The sequence below is a fragment of the Callospermophilus lateralis genome, chromosome 13 (genome assembly GCF_048772815.1).
Source record: "Callospermophilus lateralis isolate mCalLat2 chromosome 13, mCalLat2.hap1, whole genome shotgun sequence".
NCBI lineage: Eukaryota > Metazoa > Chordata > Mammalia > Rodentia > Sciuridae > Callospermophilus > Callospermophilus lateralis.
In genome coordinates this window covers 56,822,281-56,845,200 of record NC_135317.1, presented here as the reverse complement: position 1 = coordinate 56,845,200, position 22,920 = coordinate 56,822,281, and the positions used below count along the sequence as shown (strand labels likewise).

Below are 22,920 nucleotides of genomic sequence, written 5' to 3'. Positions count from 1 at the left end.
TTTAAAAATTCTCTCTCTCTCTCTTAAAAAAAAAAAAAAAGTTAAAGCCAGTTCTTAAGACTTGGATTTTACATTGTCAGGCTCTCTGGGTTTCCTGCTTACTTACATGTTCTCAGTTCTGTTTTGTGTGTGTGTTTTTTTTTTTTTTTTTTTAGTGTTTTAATTTATTCTTTTTAGTTATACGTGACAGTAGAAACTATTTTAATATGTTTGTACAAACATGGAATATATCTTATTCTCATTAGTATCCCAGTCTTATGGATGTATGTGATATTGAAATTCATTGTGATATATTTGTATATGTACATAGGAAAGTTATAGCAGATTCTTTCTATTTTCTTTCCTGTTTCTATCTCTCCTGCTTTCCTTTCATTCCCCTTTGTCTAATCCTAAGCTTCTATTCTTCCCTGTCCCTTGTTGTGGGTTACCATCCACATATCAGAAAGAACATCTGACCTTTGTTATTTTTTGGGGGGCGGTTGGCTCATTTCACTTAGCATGATAGTTTCCAGATTGATTCATTTACTGGCTAATTTACTTTCTTCTTTATGGCTGAGTAGTATTCCATTGGGTATATAAATCACAATTTCTTCATCTATTCATTTGTTGATGGGCATGTAGATTGGTTCCATGGATTAACTATTATGAATTGTGCTAATATAAATATTGATGAGGCTCCATCACTGTAGTATGCTGATTTTAATTCCTTTGGATATATATGGAGGAGTGGGATAACTGGATCAAATGATGGTTCCATTCCTAGTTTGTTGAAGAATCCCCATACTGCATTCCAGAGCAGTTGCACTAATTTGTAGTTCCACCAACAATGTATGAGTGTACCTTTCCCCCCACATCCTCACCAACATTTATTGTTCCTTGTATTTTTTTTTTTTTTTTTTTTGGTACCAGGGATTCAGGAGCACTCAATCACTAAGCCATATCCCCAATCCTTTTAAAAATATTTTATTGGGATACAGGGTCTCACTGAGTTGCTTAGTGCGTTGCTAAGTTGCTGAGGCTAGCTTTGAACTCATGATCTTCCTGCCTCAGCCTCTGGAGCTGCTGGGATTACAGGTGTGTGCCACCTCCCCTGGCTTCCTTGTATTCTTTTTTTTTTTTAACTTTTTTTTTTTAGAGATTTTTTTTAATATTTATTTTTTAGTTTTCAGTGGACACAACATCTTTGTTTGTATGTGGTGCTGAGAATTGAACCCAGGCCGCATGCATGCCAGGCAAGCGCACTACCGCTTGAGCCACATCCCCAGCTCCTTCCTTGTATTCTTTTTTTTTTTTTTTCCTGATTACTTTATTTTTATTTATTTATTTATTTATTTTTTTAATTGGTTATTCTGAAATCTCAGTGTAGTTTTAATTTGCATTTCTCTAATTGCTAGAGATGTTGAACATTTTTTCATATATTTGTTGGTTGCTGTGTTTCTTCTTTTGAGATGTTTAGTTCCTTGCCCATTTATTTATTTGTGTGTGTGTGTGTGTGTGTGTGTGTGTGTGTGTTAAGCATTTTGAGTTCTTTATATATCCTGGAAATTAATGCCTTATGTGAAGTGCAGGTGGCAAAGATTCTGTATTATGTAGGCTTTCTGTTCACATTATTTGTTTCCTTTGCTTTGCAGAATGTTTTTAGTTTGATACCATCTCATTTATTAATTTTTGTATGCTGATTTTAACTTTTAGGGTATATATGGAGGAGTGGTTTACTTCTTGTGCTTTAGGAGTCTTGTGGAGGAAGTCAGTTCCTAAGCTAACATGTTGGAGTGTTGGGCCTACATTTTCTTCTTGTAGGTTCAGGGTTTTCAGTCTAACGCCTAGGCCTTTGATCCACTTTGAGTTGACTTGTGCAGGGTAAGAGTTAGGCATTAAATTTTATTCTGCTACCTGTGGATTTCCAGTTTTCTAAATGCTGTTTGTTGAAGAGGCTATCTTTTCTCCAATGTATATTTTTGATGCCCTTTTCTAGTTGCGGCCACTGTATTCACATTGGTTTGCCTCTGTGTCTTCTATTCCATTGGTCTTCATGCCTGTTTTGGTGCCAATACCATGCTGTTTTTGTTACTATAATTCTGTAGTATAATTTAAAGTCTGGTATTGTGATGCCTCTTGCTTCACTTTTCTTGCTAAGGATTACTTTGGCTATTCTGGGTCTCTCATTTTTCTAAATGAATTTTTTGACTGCTTTTTCTATTTATATGAAGAATGTCATTGGAATTTTAATAGGAAGTGCATTAAATCTGTATAGCATTTTTGTTAGTATGACCATTTTGACAATATTGTTTTTAAAGACAGGGTCTCACTCTGTTTCTCAGGCTGCCCTCTACCTCCTGGGCTCATGTGAACCTCTTATATCAACTTCCCAAATACCTAGGACCATTGTCACCTTCCACTGAACCTAGCTTCTCATTTTCTTAGCCAAGAATATTTTGACTCTTTCTGTGACTGTCTCATTTCTAGTATCTTTCCATTTAATTTTTTGCTTATATGCTACTTGCCCCAGCTTGAACCATAACCTTAGGGTAGCAAAGATACTTTTTTTTTTCATTTGTTCTTTTTTGGTGTGGTGATACATGACTGTAATCCCAGTGACTGGAGTTTGAGGCCTGCCTTGGCAATTTAGTGAGGCCTGAAGCAACTAAGTAAATGCCTAACTCAAAATAAAAAATGAAAAGTGCCCCTGGATTCAATCCCCAGTACAAAAAAAAAAAAAAAAAAGACATAGTTTTTCACTGTTTGTCTCCAACCTGTTTGCCACTTCAGCTGGAAAAGACCTAAGTATTGCTCCTCACCCCAAATCAGGTCTATCCCTTTTAGTAGTAAAGATACTGGCCTTTGTGGACAGCCCCAAGCTTGTTAAAGTGCAGTTTACATCCCAAATGGAGGCAGTGTAGGCTGTAAAGCAGCCCAGGGCAAGAAGGCTGCCCATAGACTTCTACTGTTTTTATCTCAACCTCTAACTCATTTTCAAAAATAAATGCTATTTAATTTATTGTCTGTTTCTGTGTTCTGAAATGTTATTTTTAATGTAACTTTATCCAGTTTTACCCTTGTCATGTATAGCAATGAATCTAGTCTTCACAGCCAGACTAGAAGCTCTGCAGAACTCTAACTTTTCCTTCGTCTTTTCCTCCTCCATGGAGGCTTCCTTGTCCCATACTTCCGCTTTTCCTTTGGTCCCTCTACTCTGTCTTCTGGTAACATTCAAAACTTTTTATTGTCAGATTGTTTTTCTTTATGATAGACAGTAAACTCTAGGAAGTCAGGTATCTTTTAAAACATTGCATTTCTTTTTAAACACAGTGCCTGGTCCACAGTAGCATATCTGTTGAATGAATAAATGTTAAACTGACGTTTTGGATCTGGTTTAGTAATAGGTTAACTTTAAGTGCTATTGAGAATATGTTGGAAAAATAATAAGAATTGCCTCAAATTTATAGAGGACCATTTGTTAGGCCACTTGCTGCATTAAATGTTTTGCATATGTTATTTCCTTTACTCATTGAAATGAGGTTCGATATATTGCCTGCATATTCCAGAAAAGGAGTCTGGGGCCAGAAAAGTTAACTAAATTATCCTGACAGTATATGTGAAGCCAGGATTCTCACTGTTGAGTGTGAAGCTTGTACTCTATACCATATGTTATAACAGATTGTCTTATGCAATGTTTATAGTATCTGTGGATATTTGTTCAGAGAATTCTTTTCATGTAAAGGCTGCTTCTAATTGCTGAAAGTGTTCATGGGTCATTTCTGAGCACTGCTTGTAGCTGTGTACAAGCCAGTGTACTTGCTCTGCTCTCTTCTGCTTTCCTTCTGGGTCCTTGAGAGTCACATGCCATCCATGCATAGTTAGTGCCTTGAAAGGATATTAATTTTCTGGTTCATACCTGAAAGACTTTTCATTGCACAGCTCTGCTTTCATGTTTGTCCACAAAGTGGTTGGTCTTTTTGATGCCAGACCATTAGAGTATATGGTATTCACATCATACAGAAGGAGAATGGGGACCTTTGTAATAATGTGGTCAGATGTTCCCACTGTTTCACCCATTCAACCTATTGTTGGTAGTGAGCATGGGGTAGAAGACAGTATTTGGTGTTCCTGGGTCAGTTTCAGCTCTTATGTGGCCTGCTTAGGAATACAAGTGAATGACAATTGCCTTGCTTTTTTTTTTTTTAAGATAGTAGTCTTACTATATTTCTGGAACTCAGGCTGGCCTTGAACTCCTTGGATTCAAGGGAGCCTCCTGCCTCAACCTCCCAAGTAGCTGGAACTGCAAGGTGTGCCATTATTGCTTCTTTATCAACTCTAGCACCTCTTTATTTCTTTTGCCTCCTAGATAAAAAATGATTAAAATGTCCATTTAACAAATAATCTTTGGTTTCTGACAGTAAATACAGAGAACTTCCATTTTCTTTTTTTTATGATAAAGAAAATTACACATCATTTTTTATCAGATAATACTAGATAATAACTGAAGAATCACTATTAATTTTGTTGTTGGCAACACATAACAGTAGTATTGTTACATACCTTATGGTTATTAAGTCCTTACATTTTTTGAGAGAACCAAATATAACACTTGTTACATGGAAACATCTATTCTTTCATATTGTTCTTTTGTGGAAAAGCAAGCTTTATTTCAAAGTAAACCAAGAAGAGAAGAGCCGTCAAGGAGAACACATTTATAAACTGGATGGGAGCACACAGATACTGTATCCATTTGGCAAAGGCTCAGTCAGAAGTCTCAGCAATTCCTGCTGATCCTCCAACACCTACTCAGTTTCCTCTTCAGGCTGAAACTAAAGAGTAGTCTTAAAGATACCCATGATGTCTTTGTTATCCAAACATACTCCCATTTCAGGGAAGAGGATACCTGGAGTCTACTTTCTGGGGGATCTGATTAATTATTAAAATATTTACATTGAGAATATAGTTAAGCTAGTAGCTTTCTTCACATTTCCACATTTTAAAAAGAACCACAGAAATTTCATGTTTTCAGCAGTTGAGTTGGTGTAAAGATATTGTCTCCCTTTTATATGAGATGGATTACATTCAATTATTCCTTACAACTGAAAGATCATTCCATTGCTTTTGAAGTACTGGATGGGCTGGCATCTGCGATGGTACATGAGTGAGATTTCTGTGTAACACAGAGCTGGTACTGGACATACTCGTTTGCTCAATCCTTGTTCTGATACTCCACCATACAGCAGATCAGCTGGTCATTCTCCTCTAGGAGCTGCTGGATAGTCTCTTGATTGACTTCTGCCTTGCCCCTCATCCAGTTAGGTACAAAGGCCATGGACATCGCTGGGGGACTGGGTCGACACCCTGCCTTGGAAAAAGATGCCCACTGTGCATCCAGACAAATTCTATCTCTGCACTGAAGGCAGTACTTCCATTTTCTTTACCCGTCTTATAACATAGCACATGCACAAGCCCAAAGGCAAATTCACTCTGTCTTATGGAAATGCCCAGTTTCCCATGGTGTATACTTTTCTTTTTTGCAGCAAGCTCATAAACCTAACTGGTAGTCTTTAGGCACTGGACTTTAGTACCCCTCAAAAAAGATGCACATATTCTTCTGTCTTGCTACTCAAAATGTGATTCATGGATAAGAGGCATCAGTATCACCAGGAAACTTATTTGAAATACAGAAAAGCCCCACTCTAGATCTACTGAATTAGAATCTGTGTTTTTAATAAGTTTCTCAAGTAATTTGGGAAGCACTGTTCTACTCAAGTCCTTTATCTACTGGTCTATGTCTTATTTCATTTCTTTTTAAGGATAATACTGTATACTGTTAGGAGGGACTTGTTATTTGTGCATTATCTATTGAATATGTTTTTACTCAGGTTGTTGTTCTTTTTCTTTTCCATTAAGGAAAACAGTTCCAGTATTTAAGTAATGAGGCTAGCTCCTTTCTTTCCAAGGAACATTACTTAATTCAATATACAAAATTTTGAAATGAAAACAGTTACAGTAAGGCATTAACCTCTTAATATTTATCAAATACTTCTTTAAAAAGTAAAATGCTTTAAGGCTTATAGTACAAGGTAAGTTTTAAATGATCAGAATAAATGGAAGCATTTAAGGAATTTGTAAACTGTGATTCTCTGTCTCAAATGTTATTTTGGTTCTTGTTTACTGTGATCATTTTGTAAACTTTAGGTATTGTGTTTATACACAGAATGTAAATAATTAACCTCTTAAATTCATTTTGAAAGGCATTTTGAAGAGAAAGGATAAATTTTCAATATTTGAGCACATGAAAGAAACCTAACCTTGTAAGATTTTATCTAATAAAATGCCAAGACAGAAAATACCTAAGCTTTGCCCTGCAGAATCTTATTTACTTTTTTAAAATGAGTAAATGAAATATTTTTTATTAGAAATTTCATCAGGTTTTAATCATCCTGTGTCATGGGCAAAAGTGTATAATGTCCCACAACTGAATTATTTCTTTGGTGGGAAAGAAAATGAGCTTTATATAGTTACTACAAATAATATCTTTTGACAGCTAATACCTGGGAATATCAGTTACCTGATTTTATTTTTCTATTACTGAACTTTTAAAATATGTTTTAAATTTAAATTTATTTTCTAAACCATGGTTTTTTAATGACAGTAATTAGTGATTGTTTTTATTGATATATACATATACACACAGACATATATATACACACATATACATATACATATGTACACACACACACATACATACACATGTAAAAGACTACATTAAGTGTAGTATTATTTTGTTCTTCAGTTTTGTTTTCTTTCTGTAATGGTTATCTTTGCCTAGAACATTACAGGGATTCATTTTTCTAAATTCATTCTCAATTTATATATGGCATGAACTTGGAAGTTTATGAGACCTGACCTGAGAGAAAGATGAAAACACACATTATCTAGCCTGAGAGAAAAAAGACATCCGGAAGAGTATTATCTTTCATGGATCCATAGTATAATATTGGTCCAAATAGATATATTTTATTTTCTATTTTACCAGAAGGAAATGCATTATTTGAGATACCTATATAGTGAAAGCACATCGTATGTTTTCCATTCATCTCTTTTTGACATCACTTTCGTTATTGGGTTATCCTATTGAATGCCTGCAGGCACCCCCAAATGTTTACTTTCCACCATCAGTCCTACCCACAATTCCAGATCATTTAACTTTGTTTAATGCTTTTATCTTTCCCTGGACCATGGATTTTTCTGCTATGTCTTTTGCTTTCCTTTTTATGTTTTGTAGATACCCACATGAGAGTAAAGGTAGCAAGCTTGTAACATGTCACAGTGCAAGAGAAGAAGAGGTGTTGAAATTTCCTCTGGCCTAGGAAAAGAAGCAGGATTTTCTTAACTTTGATAGATTAACCAGACAGGAATACACAGGCACAAGGGCCAGAGGAAAGATGAGTGGAATGAGAAGACTAATAACTGGGATTGTGTGTAGGGGTCTTTCTGGGATTGGACTGAATGATGATCTCTTATATATCTGTTGTGAATGGTTTTGTACTTTGAGGAACTGAAAATAACTTTCCATAGTGCTATTTTATTCAGCTGAGATATGAGCTTTGAGTTTTGCTGTTGCATCTACAGTCATTTTCTCCTGTGACTGGTGTAAGGTATTGGCAAGGTACTCAATGAGGAAAGAGGGTTGACAATGTGAATGGCAGTTCATTATGTAAAGCTACATGGGCTTTCTTATAAAGAAAGACTGAGTTGTTGGAATTATTTATCTATTTACCAAATATTTATAGAGCACCTGTTAATTGCTTGGCCATATATCAATTGAAAAAAAAAAAAAAAGAAATGGGTCCATACTTAGAAGTAGTGAGGTAATGAATAGTAAGTCACTAAATGCCGCAGTCTAGCTGGGCACAAAATCACAAACCACTCAAGCAGGAACAAACTTTATTTCCAAAACTTCCGCGAATGCCACACTTGCTGCCTTCTCCTGGGACACACTACACCAACAGGCAATCCCTCCTCCGGAATTCCCTCCTACCGCACTTCTCCAACCAATGGGAACTCTCCAGGAGTCCAATGTAGCAGGCCAAGGGGGACAGCAGGGGTCTAATCTCCAATTGAATGCACATCTTAACATAATCATTATCATCTCAAAGGCTTACTGGCTTCACCTTTCAAACAAAAATGCCATGCATCATTCCTACTTGGCTATGGCTCTCAGTAACTAAACACAACTCAGTGAAATAGTGTCCTCTGAGGGAGGACTCCTCTATGACTTACTTTAGTTTTTCAATAAACTTAAATATTAAACAATGCAAGATCTTATGGCAGCTGTCTTCTGAGAAAGACTGAGGAACTTTGAAAAACTCACTGTAAAATACATTTTAAAAGCATTTTTCTTTTTACTTGAAACTTTGATATAAAATTGCTTCACTGAGGGGGAGGAGATGTGACCTTAAAAACCAGTTTGAAATTTTTAGGAGTTATAAGTTATTAAGAAAATAGTAAATATTTGATACTCTGTCTATAGTCCCAACAGCACTATTTTATGACTCTGTAGCACACTTTGGCCTTCATTCTCGCTTTTTCCCCCTCAGTCAGGATTCTTTGTTGGGTAACTGATAGTACCTTTGTACCTGTCATCTTTTAACCTAAATATTTTTAAATGCCACTATTCCTAGGCTATAAAGGAGTTTACCCTTATCTGTGGTTTTGCTTTCTGCAGTTTTCAGTTATAGTTAAACATGGTTTGAAAATATTAACAGGAAATTCTAGTAATAAACAATTAATATTTTAAATTACATACTATTCTGAGTGGCATGCTTAAGCCTTTCCCATCCTGCTCTGTCTCACCTGGGATGTGAATCATCCTGTTGTCTAATGTATCCAAGTTTATGCTATCCACCCATTAGTCACTTAGAGGCCATCTTGGTTATCAGATTCATTATTATGGTATCACAGTGTTTGTGGTCAAGTAACCCTTATTTTGCTTAATGACTATTTTGAGTCAGCTTTTTCACCAAGAGACCTAACAAGAACAATTTTAGAGCAGAAAAGTTTATTTGTTGCTCATGATTTCAGAGGTGTCAGTTCATAGACAGGCAGCTCTATTGCTCTGTGCTTGTGGTGAGGCAGAACATTTTTATGGTGGGAGGGTGTGGAGAAGAAAAACAGCTCAGGACATGGCAAACTTTACAAAATACAGCCCTCAAAGGTATGTCCCCAGTGACCCACCTCCTCCTCAGCCATATTCTACCTGCCTGCAGTTACCACCCAGTTAATTCATTAAAGTGGATTAATACACTGATAAGGTAAAGGCTGTCTAACACAGTAATTTCACATCTAAACTTTCTTGTATTATCCTACACATGAACATTTGAGAGATAAATTTATATCTAAATCATAACAATTACCTCAAAGTGCAAGAGTAGTGATGCTGGCAATTTGGGTATACCAAAATGGCTTCAAGTGATACATTACAAGAAAAGAAAACATGAGTGTAGTCCAATATTTTGACAGAAAGTCCATATTTAAATAAATTTTATTGTAAAATATTATTTAAATTGTTCTGTTTATCATTATTATTTTATTGTACCTGATTTAGGAATTAAATTGTATCCTAGGTGTTCATGTAGAGGAGAAAACAGTGTATGTTTTGGGTTTATAACTATCTATGATTTCAGGCATCCACTGAGATCTTAGAACATATCCCTTGAGCATAAGGGGGTGGAACTACTAATATCACCCTCTGTCACCTTTACTAAAACCTTAGATACTTTAAATTTGAAGTTTCATATTGTTTAAATAAATTAGAGCTATAAAAAATAAGTTTATATAAAATGATGACTCTCAATTTTTAATTTGTTAGTATTTGATTGATTGTGATTCTCTACTTCTTTGGATTAATTTATTTTTGCTCATTTTGATGTAATATAATATTGTATATATGTGTGTGTGAGAGTGTGAGTATAGTCTAACCTAAATTTTATAGAGCAGGGATAAAGCATCTTGATATTTTGACCATCTTTAATAAAGTAGTATCAAAAAAAATTTATTTATTTTTTTAGGTGTAGATGGACACAATACAATGCCTTTTTATTTTTATGTGGTGCTGAGGATCGAACCTGGGTCCCGCCTGTGCTAGGCGAGCTCTCTACCACTGAGCCCCAATCCCAGCCCCATGACAGTTTTTATTTTATGTCATATGTAATATGTTAAGATTTGTCACTTATATATTGTGGATAATATATTTTTAAACCAAAACTGCTTCATATCCATAGTAATTGCCTATAATTCCATTTTAGATATGGCTGTTGATCAACCAGTCTGAGTTCATGGTCTTCCTGATGGTATAAGAACATTTTCATATCTTCTGTTTCAACTTGATTACAGTTTGTATATGATACTTTACACAGAAATATTTATAAATTTTCTCTCTTTCTTACTCTGTTACCAGTGTTTTTAGTTACTTTAGTTCCATTCTATGTTTGTTTTATCATCTACAATTGTTAAAATAATGGAATATTTAATTGTCTCCCCTTTTGCATACATACATACTTTGGGTTCACTAACTCTTCTAAATGTTTTCATCTCTAACACAAAATTAAGAGATCTTACTATGTTTCAGAGGATTTCTTGGGACTCCCTAAAGTACAGTTTGTTTTCTGACTATTCTTCATTGCTGACATAAATGAGTACTCCTTTTCTAGTGACTGTGGAGGCAGAAGGTGGAGAGTATTGTGAAGGGAAGACTGACCTCCATTGCCAGGAGAGGAGGAGAGGCCTGGAGTGAGGCTGCTTAGAATCTGTTGAGATGGGATTCAGCCATTGTGTGTCGTTCTGTTGTTGTCCCTTTGTGAAAGCAGCAAAGGTCTGTTTTACCAGAGGATGAATATAGTTTTTTTGTCTTTTGAACTTTCTCCTTCTCAGACATTAGAATAAAGCTGAATTAATTAGAGAAATCTACCTAATACTGTTGTCTCTTTGTGTGTGTGTGTGTGTACTGCTTGAGATGGAATTCACAAGCAATACAATTTACCCATTTGAAGTGTGCAATTCATGGGCTGAGCGAGGATGTAGCTCAGTGGTAGAGTGCTTGTCTACCATGTACTAGGCTCTGGATTCCATTTCTTTTTTTTTTTAAAATATATATATGTATGTGTTGTGTGTGTGTGTGTGTGTATAGATTTATCATCTACAGTTGTTAAAATAATGGAGTATTTAATTGTCTCCCCTTTTGCATACATCTATATATAGTTGTAGTTGGACACAATATCTTTATTTATTTTATGTGGTTCTAATGATCGAACCCAGTGCCTCACATGTGTGAGGTGGGTGCTCCATCAATGAGTTACAGCCCAAGCTCTCTGGATTCCATTTCTATCATGACAAAAAAAAAAAAAAAAAAAAAAAAAAGAACAACCAAAACAAAAAGTTCAATTCAATAGTTTTTAATGCATTCAGAGAACTGAGGAACCATCATTGCAACCATGTTTTCTTTTTTTTGTTTTTGCTGGGGTTGGGGGGTGCTGTTGAGGAGGGAGTACTGTGGATTAAACCCAGAGACACTTTACCACTGAGCCACATCCTTAGCCCTTTATTCATTTTTTTATTTTGAGAAACAGCCTCACTAAACTGCTTGGGGCCTTGCTAAGTTGCTGGGACTGGCTTTGAACTTGCAGTCCTCATGCCTTGGCTTCCCAAGTTGCTAGGATTACAAGTGTGCACTACCACACTCAGCAATTGTAACTATTTGAGAACATTTTTACCATCCTCCAAAGAAATTCTGAATACATTATAAGCAATTTCCATTTTCCCTCAAGTGTTCTACACTCTAGCCCTAGAAACCACTAATATGTATATTCTCTATGGATTTGTATATTATGGATATTTCATTTCAGTGGAATTATATAATATGTGATCTTTTGTGATTGAATTTCACTTAACATGAAACTTTCAACGTTCATTCATTGTGTAGCACGTAACAATACTTCATTCCTTTTATGGCTGAGTAATAGGCCATTGTGTGGCCAATTCATATCACTCCCACTCCTTTATCAGTTGGTGAATACTTAGTTGTTTCTGCATCTTGACTATTATGAATAAAGCTATTATGAACTTCATGTATAAATTATTTTGGCCTTAAACTCCTGGGGTCAAGTGATCCTCTTACCTGACCCTTTCAAGTTCTGGGACTACAGGTGTGGGCCAAAGTATCTGGCCCAGCTTCTGTACATCTTAAATGCTTGTCCTGTTATCTGGAATGCTATCTTCTCCTCTTGACCTTATTTACTTAGCAGATTCTTATCTACTCTTTTGATATAAATTAAGATGAATTGATTTCTGGTAGCTGTTTCTACTCTTGAATTGCCATATATTTTCAATATAGCACCTATCATTTGCATTAAGGGTGTTTCATGAGCACACATAGATTGCTCATTTCTCCAGAATCAGGGAACATCCAAAGTTGTCCATCATTATTAGAATCTTAGCCCCGTGTGACTCTTTCTCCTCCATTCTGACTCACTTTCTCAACTCCCTCCCTTCTTTCACCCATCCTTTCTTCTTCATTCTGAAACACTGAGTCCTCAAGGTCTTGTGGGAATGTTCTCCTCATCTTGTTGCTCAAAAGTCTTCACGCTTCTTTCACATATCCCAATTGCATCAAGGTTTAAAAATAAACTGCTTGCTTCATGGACGCATTTGCCACTCTATATCTCATCACCTCACCTCCAGGTATTCCTTAACCTTCCTGGCACTCTTTCTTCCATCATCATTACTCCTGGCATCATTCTGAGTGAATTGAACATCCACCTACTACTTGGCCTCTCTGTCCCCACTTTTTTTTTATTATTAGTTGTTCAAAACATTACAAAGTTCTTGACATCATCATATTTCATTCATTTGATTCAAGCGGATTATGGACTCCCATTTTTACCCTATGTACATATTGCAGATTCACGTCCGTTACACATCCACTTTTTTACCTACTGCCATTCTAGTATATGTTGTATTCTGCTGCCTTTCCTATCCTCTACTATCCCCCTCCTCTCCCCTTTACTCCCCTCCCCTCCCTTCCCATCTTCTCTCCCTACCCCATCTACTGTAATTCATTTCTCTCTCTTGTTTTTTTCCCCTTTCCCCTCACTTCCTCTTATGTAATTTTGTATAACAATGAGGGTCTCCTTCCTTTACCATGCAATTTCCCTTCTCTCTCTCTCTTTCCCTCCCCCCTCTCGTCCCTGTTTAGTGGTGATCTTCTTTTCATGCTCTTCCTCTCATTTCTTTTCTTAGTTGCTCTACTTATATTAAAGAATACATTTGGCATTTATTTTTAAGGGATTGGCTAGCTTCACTTAGCATAATCTGCTCTCGTGCCATCCATTTCCCTGCAAATTCCATGATTTTGTCATTTTTTAGTGCAGAGTAATACTCCATTGTGTATAAATGCCACATTTTTTTTTATCCATTCATCTATTGAAGGGCATCTAGGTTGGTTCCACAGTCTAGCTATTGTGAATTGTGCTGCTATGAACGTTGTTGTAGCAGTGTCCCTATAGTATGCTCTTTTAAGGTCTTTAGGGAATAGTCCAAGAAGGGGAATAGCTGGGTCAAATGGTGATTCCATTCCCAGCTTTCCAAGGAATCTCCATACTGCTTTCCAAATTGGCTGCACCAATTTGCAGTCCCACCAGCAATGTACAAGTGTACCCTTTTCCCCACATCCTTGCCGGCACTTGTTGTTGTTTGACTTCCTAATGGCTGCCAATCTTACTGGAGTGAGATGGTATCTTAGGGTGGTTTTGATTTGCATTTCTCTGACTGCTAGAGATGGTGAGCATTTTTTCATGTACTTGTTGATTGATTGTATGTCCTCCTCTGAGAAGTGTCTGTTCAGGTCCTTGGCCCATTTGTTGATTGGGTTATTTTTTGGTGGGAGCGGTAGCGGGGACCCACGCCACTCCTGAATCCCTCCGTCTGACTATTGCGCTCACGGGAGAGCTGGGAGGGGCCCTTGAGGTTTCCCCGCTGTGTGGAGGGGGGGGCTAGGGGGTTACACACCTGCCGCTGCTGGTTTCAATGAAGTTATCTCCTTTGCCGCATTCTGGTGACGTCAGTTCTCTGCCATGTTGGTATCCCATGCAAATGGCAGCATTTTGTTCCCTTTGCAGGGTGACCAATGCAATGGGTGGGTCCTGACCGGCCCTCCCAAGCCCCGTCTCAATCCTGTTGCCACTGCCTATGAATGCTCAGTTGGTATTTACCTCCACAGGATTCCGCCGGACCGGACCGACAAGCAGTTTCCGTGGCTTCGTTTAACACTGAGCCAGAGCAGTTTGCCTGCGAGACGCAGTAGAATGGGAGCCTGAATTCGGCCCTTAAGGGCTCAGTATGTGTTCTGAGAGGAGCAGGCTATTCACCCCAGATCCATGTCAGCTCAGCATTGCCTAGTGATCTTGAGCAAACAGCATTTAGACGATTTAAGACTCCCTATGCCCGTGCACCTGGAGAGGTCAGAGACTTGATACCTCCATGCCCCCCGCCATGTTCTGTCCCCACTTTTAATTATCTTTGCCTTTATCTTTTCTTTGCTCCCTTTTCCCAGCGGCATACCCTAGAACTTATGACTGCCAGTAACTATCATTTTTAATATCTCAGTATCAAACTTCCTCCTGTTGTACAACAACTACTGTTAAAAGTGTCTAGCACAGTGTCTGATACCACATCATTGCTGTTCCTGCTATTGTTATTGTTGTAGCATCAGCATCTTTTTTTTTTTTTTTTTGGTGCTTAAGATAGAAACCAGAGCTTGTGCATGCTAGGCAGGCCCTCTAGGCAGATGAACTGAGGTTCATCTCCAGCTCTTCAACAATCCTTGGAAATAAGAATTATGTTTTATTGGTCCCTGTATTCCCTGAACCTGCCATGACCCATGGTGCAAAAAGATTCTAGTGATATTAATGGGCCCAGTAAAACAAAGAGCAACAATGGGAAGGGTGTGAAAGTCACAAGTAGATCTTTAATACACAGTTGGAATTTGCCATTTAAATTATCATATCATTTTTAAGTAATGGCATTTAAAAAATTTGTTTTCTTTCTCATTTTCTCTGGGGAAAATTTAATTTATTGCTTTTAGGATTCTTTCGTTTAGTCAAGGTTGATCAGTTACAGATTTCCATCTTCTGAGGATTTTTATAAATGAACTATAAGACAGGAAATTGCTTTTTAGTGAAATGAGTTAGCTTACTTGAAAAGAGTAAGCTAACTTACTGTGTTGAAATGCATTTCATACTAGTCTATTTTTTCCTTTCTGTGTTGAAATGCTTTTCATGCTAGTCTAATGGGTACAGGAAAGCAGAAAGTTGATGCATTAAGATTTTCTTAGACTTCTCTGTGGTTTAGGTAAAAGAATAAAAATACTTATGCTATTATATTATTTCTGAATTTTTTTGAGATAAATGAAAATGTATAAAATTTTTCTAACTAGGTGGGGATGTTGATTTTTGAAAATTTGCACTACTAATCAGGCATGGCGGCATATGCCTGTAATCCCAGTGACTCAGGAAGTTGAGGTAGGAGGATCTAAGTTCAAGGCTAAACTCAGCAACTCAGTGAGATCCTATCTCAAAATAAAAAATAAAATGGCCAGAGATGTAGCTCAGTGGTAGAGAGCTCTTGTGTTCAATTCCCAGTATCCCATCCTTCCAAAGGGGGGAAAAAAGAACAAAAACAACTTATACAATGAATGAATTTCCTTCAAACAAGTTATATATCATTACTAATTCAGTAAACAACTTCCACTTATATTATTATTGAACTTTGATTCAGTAATTTTTCATATTAATGTGTATAAAGGGCTTACGTATATGAAGGGCCAGACAATAACTGGGAAAAACATTCCAAGGGTTATAAACAATATAAAATTTTAAATTTCTAGAATTTCAATATATTTCTACCCAATGCAGAGATGATTCAAATAATATCTAGAGGCTTTCTTTGAGAATTTGTTGTAAAACTATCTTAATTAAAAAATAATAAAGATGCGAGTAATATTTACTGATTGCTGTCTGTGAACCAAGAATGATGTTTTTAATATTTTATTTCTCATTACAGCAATGTAAGTTACAAAGTTCAGATTGATTATCCATTATCCGAAATCCTCAAGACTAGAAATGTTTCAGATTTCAGAGTTTTTCTATTTTTCTAATATTTGCATAAATTTTATCAGTTGAGCATCCCTAATCTGTAAATCCAAAATCTCAACCATTCTGAGCAACTTGTTGGCCCAAAAAGTTTCAGATTTTGGAGCATTTCAGAATTTGGATTTTTGAATAAGGGATACTTGATCTATACTGTTATTTATTCTTGTTTCATTTCAGTGATTTAGAGAATTTAAATTGCTTAGTATCTTATAGCTACTAAGTGGCAAACAGAAAATCAATTCCAGGCCATTTGGCTGTACTATCAATGATTTAACTACTGTATTATATTCTCTTGGACTGACTAGTTGAGGAATAAATACAGATATGGTCTGAGAGAAATTAATTTACAAAGCATTTCCTCAACAAGGAATTCAACTTGGTGAGAAAACTCAATAGATAAAGGACAAATGATATTAATAGGCACTTCACACAAGAGAAATCACGAGTGTTGAATGAACAAGAAAAGATGCTCCAACTCTGGCTACCTCTCAGGGGAATGCCCAATGAAGTGCAGTGAGATAACATTTCACATCCTCAGACTGGCAGTAAATAGAATGACTGACAGTGTCAAGAGTTGATAAGATATGGGTTTAAGGCAGCCCTCATTATATGCTATGGAGTATAAATTCCTAAAACCACTTTGGAGAACCATTTGTTAGTACACAAAATTGTTCAACTGTGCCTCTCTTCAACACAGTGATTCTGCTTCTTAGGAATACATACTCTAAAGCACCGGCATTAAAGTGGGGCCCAGTGACCTCTGGATGTCCCTGAGGTCTTCCCTGGGATCTTGTGAGAACTATTTTCCTAAACTGCTTTGGTATTCTTTGTCCTTTTTCACTCTCATTTTCTCATGAGTATATTGTGGAGTTTTCCACAAAGCTTCAATGCAACAGATTGAACACAGAATCCTCAATGAGAATTTATCTGTCTTCTATTAAGCCAGGCTTAAAGAGATTTGCAAAAATATAAAGCATTGCCTCTCAATACACTAACTTTTTTTTTGGAAAATGCAGTTATCATTCATAGAAACATTTATGCCAACATGTAGTGAGATTATTATTTTAAATGAACTAAGTATTTTTGAGGTTTCTTCATTTTACTCTCTAAAACATTAAATGTCAGTTAGTATAATACATTAAATGTCAGTTAGTATCACCTATATAAATAAAACCTCTTTGGAATCCTTCAGTAATTTTTAAGTTTGGACTGAGACCAAAAGGTTTTGGAAAACATTTGTTTGTGTACAATGCAAGTATGTGTCATTGTAGTATTGCTTAATAAGAACTAAAATAGTAATCAATCCTAATGTCTATCAATATGGACGAGGGATCAGTTCTGTCAATATGGAATGATAAGTTGTGATTTAAATTAACATTAAAATGTATTTTAAAATTAAAATAAATGTGTGAGTATATATTTGTATCTGAATCAGGCAATATGTTTTTAGACATTATCACATGTCAAATGGATTTTTTGTACAATGTAAGCATATTTGTGTTTAAAAGTACATAATAAAATTAAGTGGAAACTTTATTAAGGATTATATTTTAGTCATTTCCTATTATTGCAAATCTATTAACCTTAAAAGGCAGAAATAAAAGTGAGGCTAATATGCTGCTGTATTTCACTAGAACATACTTATAATAAGCAGCATACATATGCCTGGATATTCTAGTACAGAATATCTTCCGTGTGTTATTTCAGTAGTATATACTATTTGCTGAAATGGAGGGAGCACCATTTAGTTACATCTTTGTATGTATACTACCACTGTAGTGGCTTAAATAAATACTTAATGCTTTTTTTCTTTTTCAAAAATTGGAGACTGGTAATTTGTGGTAACAGAGCCTTTCTGTCTGGTGACTTTTATTCTCATGTTGTCTGTGCTGAGAAAGTTGAAAAGACAGAAATCTCTTGCTAGAAATCTAGTTGAATCTGGTTATTCTCAGTAGTTATATTTTATAAAGTCACCTCAAAAACTGAATTAGTCAATACCAAACCATTGCTCCTAGGAGATATACTGGTTTAAGTTCCTGCCAGCCTCTTCTCAGAACACATTGTGAACTGATCAATACGTAACCTGTTTTATGTGTGTTTCTTTGTAAAGACACCTTATATTGTTGACTCATTAATGCTGAAATCATGGCAGACAGCACTATAACTCATGGCTGAATGAAGCTTTTTTAATCCCTGTATTTCCTCTGTAAGGTACATCACAACCTTCTCATGCTTTAGAACCCTAAACACCACTGTGGCACTGTGCTTAGGGGATATAAGGACAGAAGTAAGCAACAGAATCCCCCAAAGTGAGGAAAATGTGGCATTCAGAGGAATGTGGAAAGGACTTTTTACAGTATGAAAGCTGAGACAAGCAAACAGTGTCACCTTGTTTGACCTCAGAAGGGAATGTTTGCATCAGGTGATTCAAATTTTTTGCCTTTCTATGCATGCCCAGGACTGACTACGAAAGTGCTGACTACTCTTGGGATATAAATAAAATTATTGATTTGGGGGTTACAAATGAAATTGAATAAGTAGGTGAGTTAGTCTGCTCTCTATCACTAAAATGAAATACCTGAGATAATTAACTTGTGAAGAGAGAAGGTTTGTTTTGGCTCACAGTTTTGGGGGTTCATCTCCATAATTGATTGATCTCATTGCTTTGGGCAATGGCAGCAAAACTCTTCACATCATCAGCCAGGAAGTAAAGGAGAGAAGCCAGAAACAGGGATCTCACAATTCCCTTCAAGGGCATGCCCCAATGACCTCAAGACCTTCATCTCTTAAGATTCTACTGCTTCCAAGTAGCACCACACTCAGGACCAATCCTTTAGCACATGGACCTTTGGGGGAGCTTTCAAGATCCAAACTATAGCAGTAGGTAAATTTGCAAATATGGAGTCTGTGAATAATGAGATGATAATATATACTTTATAAGTCATCAGCTAGAACTGGAGCACCTTGCAGCCAGTAACCATGGGACAATGAGATACTTTTTGTTGTTCAAGCTAGTTATGATTTATTCCCCTAATTCTGGCACCCTACTCTCTGAAATGAAGAGCTTTGTTTCAACAACTCATAGTTCTTTTACTGGGGAGGAGTGGGGTGTTATTGGGTAAACAGTGAACACTTCCTGCCATATGCCTAATCAAGTGCTTGGCATTTGGAAGGAGTCTAGTACATTTTTGTTAAAAGAATAAATCAGTGAATAAATGGTGGGGTCATTTTTATAGGATAGCCTTTGATTTAGGTTATATTATTACTTGTTAAAAGAATTCTCCTTCTGTGCCTAGATTTTAATTTTTATTTATTTTTTTATTTGGTGCTGGGGATTGAACCCAGGACCTCACACATGCTAAACTCACACTCTACCACTGAACCACACCCTAGCGCCGTGTCTAAATTTTTGAAAGAAACATTAGATGGAATAGAAACCTCTGTTCAGAAAGAATCTAAATAACCCAAGTTCTGTTAAGCAAAAATTTTCTTCCTTTTAATATTAGTTCTTCTTCCTATTATTGTGCAGGAGATTAATGTGATAGTAGGAGCAAATGTGACTCCATTTTGTTTTATGACTTCATCCTGTAAAACAACCATGCCAAGTAGAAGAGTCATGACTGGAGCAAGATGTTCTTTTCCTTTTGCTATAGAAACCTTTAAGAACACAGAACTACCTAATGGGGTATTGTTTCTGTAACAAAGGTAACGGGGCTCTGTTTCTGTAACTGGGGTGACTGGGCTAACTGTGATTGGTTAGGCTTCCCTCAGCTTGACTGCACTGTCCCGCTTCTGTAACCTGACTTGCTTGCATTGGCTAGACCCCCTGAACATCCCTTTTGTGGTTTTCAGGCTTATAAGGAGTGCTCTTGCAATTGTTTGGGGCTGATCAGGGGAACAGCTTTATGTTCTGGTCAGCCTCCACTGGTGTACTTCAATTAAGGCTTGATTTGATTATACGTGAGTGGTCTGGAAGTCAGTTTATGAAACCCTGGGACGAAGCTTTAACTATAACATTACATCCAGAAATATTAATCATTTGTATGTAGTATGATGGTGCTGATTTCATTATTTTAAGTTGTTGGCTTCTCATGTTATCAGTAACTAAGAAATGCTTTATTTTATAAAACCATTTGCATCAAATTTCATTTAGAAATGAATTCAATTAATATAGTTTTAATTTTTGATTATTCAGAATATGTATTTATATTTACAATTCCAGATATTGGAATACGTTGAAATTAAAGTTGATTTCCTGTCTGTCTCTTTCCTTTTGTGTCCTGTCTAGACCAAAACCAATTTAAAATTGTTAAATAATACATTTCTCTCTCTCTCTGTGTGTGTGTGTGTGTGTGTGTGTGTGTTTGTGTGTGTGTGTGTGTGTGTGTACTTTTTTTTTTTTTTGTACTTAGGATTGAACTCTGGTGCACTGTACCACTGAGCCACATTCCCAGCCATATTTTGTACTTTATTTAGAGACAGGGTCTCACTGAGTTGCTTAGCACCTCGCTTTTGCTGAGGCTGGCTTTGAACTTGTGATCCACTTGTCTCAATCTCCCAAGCTGCTAGGATTATAGGCATGTGCCACCACACTCAGCTTTTCTATAATTTTTATGTTAATTTGATTATAGAAGTTAACTGATCTTATAAATATTGGAAAATAGAAAAAAGAGGTGAAATCACCACAATTCATATACTCAAGAAAAAAATTAATATATTTCTTTTCAGTATTTTTCCATACTTTGAAAAAACACTTTTACAAAGTGTGTGTAATGTGAAAAAATATTTTCAATATTTTAGGTAACTGTTGCTTGTTTTTTTTAATATTAGGATAAATTTAGGGATACGGAAATTATTTATTGCCTGAAGTTACAAAGCAATAAATGAAACAGCCAGGGTTTAAGTGCAGTTCTCCTAGAATGTTGTTTTGCGCTTAGCTTCTGTGTTCCATATTTCAGAACATGTTAAGCCTGATTCCAAATCTTAGGGAAATTGAAAATTTCTTCCATGTGTTTTCATATTTTCTTCTTTGTAGTTTTAAAAAAATGTTCAACTCTGCTATCCCCTGTTGTGATGGGTAAAAGGTGTGACTTATGCAGTCAAGGGGGAGAAATAAAGAATTGTCCACATGCTTCTGCCATTTTCAGTGCTTTATTCATTCAAATCACTCTATACAATTTCACTCTATAGGTTCTTAATCAAGAAAATGACAATCCTTAATGCTAGGCACTGCAATAAACATAATCAATTCACAGCAAACAATTCTAGATGTACTAAGCACTGCAAACACACTTAATCATGACAGGTCTGTGACAGACATTCCCTCTGCATGCTAAGCTCAAGTGTCAGATCAGAAGTCTGAAGCCTTAGACTTTAAGTCCAGCAGATGCACACTCAGAATGAGGTGATCAGGTCAGGTACCAAGGTAGGCTTCTCCTGGGGCGGGGCGGAGCTGACAGGCAATTGCTGCTCTCACCAGGTTCAAGATGTGGCTGTAGAGTTTGAGAGTGGTGAGGAAGATGCAGAGGATCAGGCAAACAATGAGAAGAGTTGGGATGTCAGCCCAGGTCCTCATCAGTTTCAGCTGGCTGAATATTTGTTCATTTGCTCCATCATTTATACTAAATTTTGGGGCTTCCGACTACCCTTTCAATCCCTATCAGCTGCTCCCAGATTTCTCAGTGACATCATTTGTCCTGGGGTTAAAGCATCTGGTCTGGTGGTCCCCACCCTGATTTTCTTGCCTCTCTCCCTTATCAGGGTGAGGACAACATGACAGACACTTCACTCTGAGCTTGTCAGGATCGGGAGAAGTGACTTGTTTATGTCAGGGATGTGCCTGATGATCATATTGGAGGGCTCCGTAGGTGTGCCTGGTGAGACTGCAGGTTTCAAAGTGGAGTTTTTAAAATGAAGTTGCTTAGGCTAAGGACTAAGGCCATCTGTACATCTTTCCCGTTCTGTACCTCCTCTAAACAAAATTTCTATTTCTAAAATCTCACCTACTTTGGGAAAAGCAATATGATTATCTGATTAAAGTAATCATACTAAGTTGCAAATGACTTGTAATCATAGCCTTTTGGAAGGATGTCTACATTTCATAACAAGATATTTTCAATCCCAAGTGTTGATAAGTAAATTGTGAATGTGATATTTTGGGGCCAGTGACATCCTTCTATTGACCATATTACGTGCTCACTATAGGATGACAAAACAGGCCTTAACAAAACTCCCTTGTATTTGCCCCTGCTAGCTCTCTTAACTTGTATCAGCAGAGGATGTATCTTTTTATAAGAATCATTAAGAATTCATTATAACACATTAGCAGGTATATATTTAATTCCATGCCTCTTAAGGCCTTTTTAAGAAAATTTCCCTCTCTCCTCTCCCCTCTCCCCTCTCCCCCTCCCCCTCCTTCCCCCTCCCTCTCCCTCTCCCTCTCTTTCTTAACAGCTAATAATCAAACCTAGGGCTCCACAGATGCTAGACAAGTATTCTACCACTGACCTTTACCCCATCCTGCCTCTTTTAAGATTTATTTGGGGGTTAGGTCAGCATGGTACTCTTTCTTTAAGTTTCATTTTATGCTCCAAAAGAGTGAGTTATTTGAGGTTTCATTAATGTTTGTTTACTTCCAGAAGGACTTGAGGTAGTTCATAGTTAAAAGTCAAACTGTGCTGGGAACTTAGTTCAGTGGTGGAGCACTTGCCTAGCAAGCATGAAGCCCCGT

At 36.6% G+C, this 22,920-nt stretch overlaps 1 protein-coding gene and 1 pseudogene across 1 annotated transcript in view; one reads left to right on the top strand and one right to left on the bottom strand.

The window, feature by feature from the left end:
- Window positions 1-22,920, top strand: part of Smyd3 (SET and MYND domain containing 3) — a 706,977-nt gene that overhangs the window by 135,967 nt on the left and 548,090 nt on the right. The gene's annotated exons all lie outside the window — the stretch shown is intronic.
- On the bottom strand, window positions 5,087-5,317 carry LOC143379690 (SS18-like protein 2 pseudogene; annotated as a pseudogene).